This window comes from Lygodium microphyllum, chromosome 16, assembly GCF_053477565.2.
Source record: "Lygodium microphyllum isolate KBCC chromosome 16, Lygodium_microphyllum_v1.1.10, whole genome shotgun sequence".
Taxonomy (NCBI): Eukaryota; Viridiplantae; Streptophyta; class Polypodiopsida; order Schizaeales; family Lygodiaceae; genus Lygodium; species Lygodium microphyllum.
The window spans coordinates 147,213,371-147,223,335 of record NC_141150.1 but is presented as its reverse complement, the minus strand read 5'-3'; positions in this window follow the sequence as shown (position 1 = coordinate 147,223,335).

Genomic DNA, 9,965 nt, shown 5'->3' with positions numbered 1-9,965 from the left:
TTGTGTTCACTTGAAATAACTGAAGGTCCTGACAGTATGAGTGTGCAGAAACTGTCAGTGGATTGAAGAGGCGAGGCGCGTAACTCAGCTGGGAGTGTGCCACGCCATGAATGCAAGGGCCCATGAAGAGGCGCCCTTAGTTTGATGGCCCCGAGTGGCCAGATCTGTCAATCCAGTATGAATGTGGTTGCGCGAGGTGCGCTGTGATGGCGCACCTCCCCTTAAAAGAACTTGGGCCAGGTAAGCCCAAACTTTGTGATTATGGCCCCAATTGGCCTGATTTGTCAATCCTTGGATCATCTGGAAAAGAAGGCCCCAATTGGCCTGATCTGTCAATCCTTTGTTCAGATAGTAGGTGCGTTGTGATGACGCACCTCCCCTTAAAAATAATTGGGCCAGGTAAGCCCAATATTTTCGAGTATGCCGCCGTCTTGCGAAGATAGCATTTTTGGTGGTGCATAAAGCACCCAATAAAGGGGGGATAGCCGTTCCTTTATACTCGTGGCGACGTGAGTCTTTAGCTCTTGTGATGACGCCTCCAGCGCCAAGTGCAATAGGACTTGCCGTTCATTTATACTCGTGGCGACGCGAGTTTCCAATCCTTAGAATGACACATAAAGCGCCCAGTGAAGAGGAACTAGCCATTCGTTTATACTCGTGGCACCGAGAGTGTTGGACTGCTCTCCTCGCAGCTTGCACATAAGCCATTCTTTTATACTCCTGGCGACGGGAGATCTTTATCCTTCGAAGTTGTACTCTATTCAAGTACCAAATAGTAACTGGATAAATGGCCGTTCGTTTAGGCTCCTGGCGCAGGGAGCTTGGTGTCTTTTCAGGCTGAACCTGAGAAGTGCCCGTTTCTTTATTCTCCCGCGGCAAGGAGTCTTCAAGAGAACAAGTGCCCGTTTCTTTATTCTCCCGCGGCAAGGAGTCTTCCAGGTAAGATGTGCCCGTTCGTTTATTCTCCCGCGGCAAGGAGTCTTCAAGGTAAGATGTGCCTGTTCCTTTATTCTCCCGCGGCAAGGAGTCTTCAACTGCACACATGCCCGTTTCTTTATTCTCCCGCGGCAAGGAGTCTTCAACATAATGTGAAGAAAAGTTGTCCGTTTCTTTATCCTCCTGGCACAGGGAGTCTATGAAAAGATCCTCAATAAGCATAGCCATTTCTTTATCCTCCTGGCAGAAGGAGCCTTCGAAAAGATAATCAATAAGCATAGCCATTTCTTTATCCTCCCGGCGCAAGGAGTCTTCAACAAACTCTTTGGCCGTTCGTTTATCCTCCCGGCAAAAGGAGTCTTCAACACAAACTGTTACCGTTCGTTTATCCTCCCGGTATAAGGAGTCTTCCACATAAACTGTTACCGTTCGTTTATCCTCCCGGTATAAGGAGTCTTCCACATAACCTGTGGCCGTTCGTTTATCCTCCCGGCTAAAGGAGTCTTCATCATCTAGGATGGCCGTTTCTTTATTCTCCCGGCTAAAGGAATCTTCACAAGAAGATGTCGCCGTTTCTTTATTCTCCCGGCCAAAGGAGTCGTTTAATTGTAGCTCATGGTGAAGGACCGTATCTTTATCCTCCTGGGTCAAGGAGTGGAGGAATGTGTTCTCAATCTCTTGTATGGCCCTTTCTTTATCCTCCTGGGTCAAGGAGTCTTCAATTCTGCCACTATCTGCATATAACGGATAATCTTGACACCCAACCATGACCTCCAGCAGCCCGACGATACCAAAGGGAGGGTCACCAATCCGCGAACTCGCATCCGGCTCCGTCTGGCCCCTTTTTCCCTTGAGGGCTTCACCCCATCGCGGCATAAACTGGTCCATGTCGGTCTTCTTCCACAGTAGGATTTCATCATCTGAACTTGGGAGCTCGGTTTCTGCCTTCACCTCTTCAAACGTGACAATGGCCTCCAGCAGCTTTACGGGATGGTCAGCAGCCCGCGAGTTCGAACCCGACTCCGTCTGAGCGCTAACCTTTGCCATGTCAACCTGTTGTGAGGATATACAGACCGCTCTCCCTTGCTGACGATTATCTTCCTGAACTGCTTCTGACTTGGCTTGATCTGCTATAAGATTTGCATTCTGCTCGGCTTCGTCTTCTTCTTCTTCTGCTTGTACTTCTTCTTCTTCTTCTTCGTTTTCTTCTTCTTCTTGTTCTTCTTCTTCTTCTTCTTCTCCGTTTTCTTCCTCTTCTTCTTCTTCTTCGTCTTCTTCTTCTTCTTCTTCTTCTTCTTCTTCTTCTCCTTCTTCTTCTTCTTGTCTTCTGGCCGTTCGTTTATTCTCCCGGCTCAAGGAGTCTTCAAGGATGTCAGCGTGGAATATGGCCGTTCGTTTATCCTCAAGGAGTCTTCACCTTGTGATCTGGCCGTTCGTTTATCCTCCCGGCTCAAGGAGTCTTCATAGCTGAATGGATCATGCGAGTACGAACTCGACTCCATGCCATAGGGGGGGGAAACTGCTTGGGGATGGGCTAAAATTGCCTCATCCACGACATTGCATTGTTCCAGTATCACTCCATCTGATAATAGATGCGACTCTGAGGTCGTCTTTTCTTCAGCACATTCTTCTATCAAGACGTCATGAAACAAATAACTAGGCCCAAAGGCCACTGGTAAGCATACTGGAGCTTGAATGGCCACGGTTTCTTTTATACTCGCCCGTTCCACTACGAGTTCTTCAGGCTGCTCTTCTATATCTGAATCCGACCCAGAGGTCGCTTGCCATTCTTCATATTCTTCAATAAGCACTCCATCTACCATGTAACTGGGCCTACTGGCCCCTTGTATGTAAACTGGAGGCTTCTGGACCACGGTTTCATTTATACTCGCCCGTTCCATTACGAGTTCTTCATACTGATTCTGCATATAGGACTCACTGCCCACAACTGATTCATCTGGACCCAATGGTTGCTCATAATATTGTTGATCACTTCCGTCTGAAGTATGGCTATCCTGTGTGTTTTGATCATAAATTGAGTCATCACGCCAGCTTTCTGCTCTCCAATAATACTGCTCATAGTCTGCTTCTTCTTGACTGACCCTTTGCTCATCTTCGGCATCGGACTCTGTATATACTGAATGCATACTACTGAGCTGTAACTGAACAGTATCCTGAGTTTGTTGATTATGTGCTGCCAGCGCTTGCTTCATTCTTTCTACCATCTGAGGTAGCATTATCTGCTGTTCGGGAGATAGTTGGCCCTGTGATATCATCTGTTCGGCCATGGCTATCGTGCATTCTGCTGCAGACAAACAATCTGGATCATTCAATAGTTGTTGTGCAACGCTAGCACTTTCTGACTCCAAAACTGCATGTGAATTATGCATAGCAGCACACTGTTCTTCTGACTGACTTTCTGACTCGTATTCACTATCCGAGGGGTAGCCTTCAACACCTGCTGTAACCTGGCATATTGGAGATGTGTCCATTTTTCGCTTCTCATCTGGCATACCCCCTTGTGCAATGATGTCACCATACTCTTCTGTCATGAACATTTACAATTTTCGCTCCACCAACACGAGGTCGAATGACAGGTTTTTCTTGTGTTCCTCAGACCACTCGATTATGTTATCATTGACTTCTTCAAGCTTGATTTTGATATGTATCTGCTGTTGCTTAACAAGCTTCAAACGAGTGTCTAGATCGACTTCTTCATGCTTCGAAAAAGGATAGCCACTTTGCAGCCACTTCACTTTGGTAGCCCAGAGAGCTCTTTTGTCATCTTCAAAATCAAACCATTGGGCCAAAATTTTGTATTTTTCGGCATAAAAATCTTCAATTTGCCGTTTTTCGGCCTCAAAACCAGTTTTTTCGGCTTCTTTCTGCTCAAAACGCCATTTTTCGGCCTGAAAACCAGTTTTTTCCACTTCTTTCTGCTCGTTTTCCATTTTTTTCGCATAAAAATCTGTATTTTGCCGTTTTTCGGCCTCATTTTTGGACCAGTGAGTCAAAATCTTGTGTTTTTCAGCATAAAACTGCTCATTTTGCAGTTTTTCGGCCTCTTTTTCAGGCCTATCCACACTTTTGTGCTCATTTTTCACTTTTCCAGCACCTTTCTTCTTTTTACCCATCCTACTTTGCCCAGGACTCACTCACTCGGGGGTCATTACGCACCAGCCGAGGAGTTTGCTCTGATACCAAGTGTGACGACGACCTCTCGGTGCCGTCTTTGGGTAGGCAACACCCACCCTATGGAGCCTGCCTCATGAGGGATCACCCTCTATTCGGTAGCCCCACAGCAATGCGGAAGCGTTTTTGGAGGTAACACGGAACGCGTCACGGAAAACCGCAGGTAACACGTATCGGGCAAGGTTAATAGACACGGAAATGAGGTAACTCGATATGTATATTATGAAGTGCAACGGAGGCACGAGAATAATTACAAGAAGCCAAGAAGGCTAGAGGGACGAGAAAATCACAGACAGAGGGTGGACGCTATCAACTTGCATACCACGACGCCATCATGTGGGTGAGGGAGGAGTACTACCCTCATAGGTGTTGTGACGCTGCATATCTGGTCCCACGGGTCCGCACTCGAATCCCGCACAAGAAACATGGCCCGCGGCCTCCCAGCACCGCGTCGCGTCTAGAAAACGCAGCAGAAGCCAACTCGCAAGACAAGTCAAGAAAACACGCCTTCGCGTCACAGCATGACCCCGTCGCGTCGCGTCGCGTTTCGGGCCATCACGCCCCATGATATCCCTCCCGCGTCGCGGTTTGCTCACAACACGCGTAACGCGTTTTTCTAACTCGCACAAGGGAAACTTGGCGCTTGGAGACGTCGGATCGCGCCACGGAAGAGTTCCGGGCTCACAAGGATCCACAATCAACCATCTTGGAACACGGCGCCACGGGGGCGACACGGTTCATATCCCACCTTTCCTCATAAGAAGTCATGGCGACTCGAACTCGGAACAGGGGGCCCGGCTGCCTCGCTCAAATTGAGAACCCTGCGTGCCGGGAGGCTAAAACGATGGTTGCTCCATGAGGCACGGCCTACATGGAGGAGGGGGGGAGACATGGGTTGCCCAAGCCTCACACTCCCTTCCCTCATACATACCCCCCCTCGATCGAATTCGAGTCCACTCGAATTGAGTTGGTTCCCTACAAACTGGATCGAGGTTAATCACCCTGAAAAGGAGTATCATGAGGATTCATCAACCATTCGAGTTACCTATGGCACAGAGTTATCTTGAGCCGAGGCAGCGGTTTCTTCGGGCCGTTTGCAACACGTCCCGGGACCCCTCGCGAGATTCCCCAACCACCTAGCGCGGGAAAGAGCTCGCCTAAGTTAGCCAGATATCAACCCACTGGCCGCAGGTCCGACCTTGATCCGAAGACCAAAGAAGGGCCAAACTTGCCTTGATTTGCTTCTCTCCTCATTCAGATAGCTGTAGCGCTGCCACCTGCTCCAGCTTCCGCGTCAAAGACACAACTGCCACTTGCATCCTTGAGTTGTTTTCTGAACTTGAATCGAAGTTGTCTCCCCACCTTCCTTTTTCTTGGCAAGTTGACTTGGTGTTGCTTCAACAAGGGCCTAAGCCGCGTCCCAACATACGCCTCGCGCCGTACCCAAGAAGGGTTGTTTTTCCCCCAACAACCTGGGGCAAACCGTCTACGCATCGGACGCGTAGACGGCTCCGAGCCTCTTATGGCGAGACTAGCCATCCCACTGTAGAGGCTCCGCGGGAACGAGAGATCAACACCATCGCCTCACGCGTGGTTCTGCAGCAGGACTCCTGAAGTAGCCTTCCGCAGTAGACCGCACGTGTTCCCCAGCACGCAGCCGCCCGCCTTGGTTGGTTGCCGCAGTCGCCCTGTCCCCTGCTCGTACTCCGGGGTCGAGGTCAACTGCCCTTGCCTCATGAAGGGCTCCGCCGCAGGAAATGCTTCCGCTCATACGGGGTCCGATTCACCCGCACAAGCGTCTTCACCCCTGTTTTATGGTACAGGCCCTTCAGCTTCACTTTGGGTCCCATACCCCGCCGCGTTGCATCCAGACCCGCACTTTGGTTTGGCGCCCTCCTAGTCTCCACCTCGGGTCCCAGACGCCTTGGCTTCAACGTAGTTGGGCGAGAGTCAGGGCCCGGTTTCTTTAAGCTCGCCCCAGGTTCACGAGCAAACACTCTTCCGGCCTTCTCATAGGCCTTCATCAGTCCCCTTCTCCCTTCTCATCCACATCCCCCGGCCATTCGTTTATACTCGCGGCTCCACGAGACTTGTACCCACGCCCCTGGCGACTCTCCACGGTCCTTCTCATCAGACCCCAGGAACCAGCTTTTCCGCTTCTTTACCCCACTCGCCGGATCTACGAGCTCCAGCTTCTTTATACTCGCCGGCACCTACGAGTCCTGGCCCTCTTTCCCTGTCGCTTCACACGGCCCCCATCTTTATACTCCCGGCTCCAGGAGTGTCCACCCTTCTTTCCCCCTTCCAGCCCGGTTTCTTTACCCTCGCCCCAGGTCCACGAGCTATGGGCCCGGCTTGTTTATACTCGCCCCAGGTCCACGAGTCTTTTAACCACCATCCACCCGGTCCCTCGCCCTACTCGGCTTCACCGCGGTCGGCATGGGGCCTTCTCTTCTCTCCTCAAATCTTGTAACCACCATCCGCCCGGTCCATCGCCCTACTCGGCTTCACCGCGGTCGGCATGGGGCCTTCTTTCCCTTCTTCTCCCATCCATCCCGGCTTGTTTATACTCGCCCCAGGTCCACGAGTCTTTTAACCACCATCCGCCCGGTTCATCACCCTACTCGGCTTCACCGTGGTCGGCATGGGGCCTTCTTTCCTTCTTCCCCTATCCCAAAACCACCTCTTCTTTCTCCAGCCCGGTTTCTTTATACTCGCCCCAGGGTCACGAGTCTTCTAACCACCATCCGCCCGGTCCATCGCCTTACTCGGCTTCGCCGCGGTCGGCATGGGGCCTTCCTTCCCTTGTTTTCCCACCCATCCCGGCTTGTTTATACTCGCCCCAGGTCCACGAGTCAACTAACCACCATCCGCCCGGTCCATCACCCTACTCGGCTTCACCGCGGTCGGCATGGGGCCTTCTCTTCCTTCTCCCCTTTTCCCCCGAATCCACCTCTTCCTTCTCCAGCCCGGTTTCTTTATACTCGCCCCAGGGTCACGAGTCTATGGGCCCGGCTTGTTTATACTCGCCCCAGGTCCACGAGTCAATGGGCCCGGCTTGTTTATACTCGCCCCAGGTCCACGAGTCTTCTAACCACCATCCGCCCGGTCCATCGCCCTACTCGGCTTCACCGCGGTCGGCATGGGGCCTTCTTCTCGCGTCCAGCCCGGCTTGTTTATACTCGCCCCAGGTCCACGAGTCTTCAACACCCATCTTTATACTCCCGGCGTTGGGAGTTCCCTTTCCTTCGGCCCGTTTGACCTTCGCACCCGGCCGTTCATTTAAGCTCGCGGCTCCACGAGCGTCGTGCAAACACATATCTTCTTTTCTCTTCCTCCACTCTTTCCCTGCACCCGGCCATTCTTTTATACTCCCGGCTCAAGGAGTCTTGCATATTCTAAATCCGCATCGCCGTTCCTTTATACTCGTGGCGTAACGAGTGTCGTGCACCACATATCTTCCTTTCTCTTCCTCCACTCCTTCCATGCACCCGGCCATTCTTTTATACTCCCGGCTCAAGGAGTCTTGCATATTCTGAATCAACTTCACCGTTCTTTTATACTCGCGGCGTTACGAGTCTTCTCCACCTCCACTCTTCGCCTCCTCATCTCCTTCTCCATCTTCATCTTCTTCTTCTTCTTCTTCAGACCATAGGGCCGTAGCCCGTTTCTATCTCCTTTCATCAAAAAATAACTTGGGCCTTCTGCCCGCATCTTCTTTTCTCGCTCTCTCCTCTCCTTCTCGCCTCCGCTTTCTTCCACTCCTTCGTCTTCTTCTTCACCCTCATCTTCTTTTCTTCAATACATAGGGCCGCAGCCCGTTTCCATCTTCTTTCTTCAAACTAACTTGGGCCTTTTTGCCCGCATCTTCTTTTCTCGCTCTTTCCACTCCTTCTTGCCTCCGCTTTCTTCCACTCCATCCTCTTCTTCTTCTTCAAACAAAAGGGCCTTCTTGCCCGAATCATAACTCTTCAACACAAGCCCGCTTACTTTATACTCCCCGGGTTGAGAGTTGCAAGACCATCGCCTTTCAGCTTCCCTTCACGTGACTTCAGCACCGCAGGTCCTCTTTGACTCACTCTAGTAGCCCCATAACAAGCAGACATAAACCTTTAGCTCCAACTGATTCAACCCACGGCCATCCATACTCCGCTCCGTTTCGCCTCTTGGCTCATTCTTCAGCTCTTCAAACAGATTTCCAATCCGCGTCCTCCATCAAGTGGTCTCACCATAAGCCTGCGTTCTTTATCCTCCTGCCAGGTCCAGGAGTCTTCGGTCTCGAATCAAAGGGTTTCCCTAAACAGACTAAAAAAAAATTCGCCCGCAGGCGCTCATCCACTCCAACAAATACACCCTCTCATCTCAACCTTGCCCGCGTTGTTTATACTCCTGCCAGGTCCGGGAGTCTTGAAAAAATTTCCCCTTTTCTCCTCCTCCTGCACCCGCCTTCTTTATCCTCGCGCCAGGCCCACGAGTCTTCTCTAGAGACACTAAGCCCGCAGGCTCCAACTTCAGCTTACAAAGATTCCAGGTCAACTAGGCCGCCCTTGAGCCGTGATGATAAAGAGCCACTCAACTTTCTCTAATCTGCTCCAAAATGCACCATCTCTAATCTGCACAAACCCGTCAACCTTATTTTCATGTCCGCCAACAAGTTTTGGTCTCAAAACATGGCTCTCATAGCCCCACGAGATTCATTTTCAGCACAAATGAGCATTCCACTTCACTGCCCGTGGTTAGGCATAGATTCAGGTTCAAACAGATCAGCTACAGCAGCCTCTTCACAAAATCAAGACAAGTTGTGGATAGTAGCATGCAGCCCCAACCCTGCTTCACTTCACATGACGGCTCATTTTTTTGAACACATGCAACCTGAACAAGCTTGACTTTTACGTCTCCACTTGCTGGACACTCATAGCCTGAAATCTTGGCCAACTTGCCTCCACCCATGTTGACCACCCCAGCAGTCGGGTAGGAGGTAGCTCTGATACCAAGTGTGACGCTGCATATCTGGTCCCACGGGTCCGCACTCGAATCCCGCACAAGAAACATGGCCCGCGGCCTCCCAGCACCGCGTCGCGTCTAGAAAACGCAGCAGAAGCCAACTCGCAAGACAAGTCAAGAAAACACGCCTTCGCGTCACAGCATGACCCCGTCGCGTCGCGTCGCGTTTCGGGCCATCACGCCCCATGATATCCCTCCCGCGTCGCGGTTTGCTCACAACACGCGTAATGCGTTTTTCTAACTCGCACAAGGGAAACTTGGCGCTTGGAGACGCCGGATCGCGCCACGGAAGAGTTCCGGGCTCACAAGGATCCACAATCAACCATCTTGGAACACGGCGCCACGGGGGCGACACGGTTCATATCCCACCTTTCCTCATAAGAAGTCATGGCGACTCGAACTCGGAACAGGGGGCCCGGCTGCCTCGCTCAAATTGAGAACCCTGCGTGCCGGGAGGCTAAAACGATGGTTGCTCCATGAGGCACGGCCTACATGGAGGAGGGGGGGAGACATGGGTTGCCCAAGCCTCACACTCCCTTCCCTCATAGGTGTTGTGATGGACCAACCCTCAGAGACCCTTCCGGGACCCTTTCGGGACCCCGTCTAGGCCCCGGGGCGGCACTAGACCCTTTCTGGAAATTTTGCATTTTGACCCCGGAACGCGTCACGGGGCACCTCAACACGTCACGGAACACGTCACGGAACGCGACACGGAATGGAACACGACGCGAGGTTTACCAAAGGGCCCATCTTGGGGGCTTCAAGTCATATTCATAAGTAGAAAGCATTTACAAGCTTGCACGGGCTCAGCAAGGGACCATGTCACGGAGGGT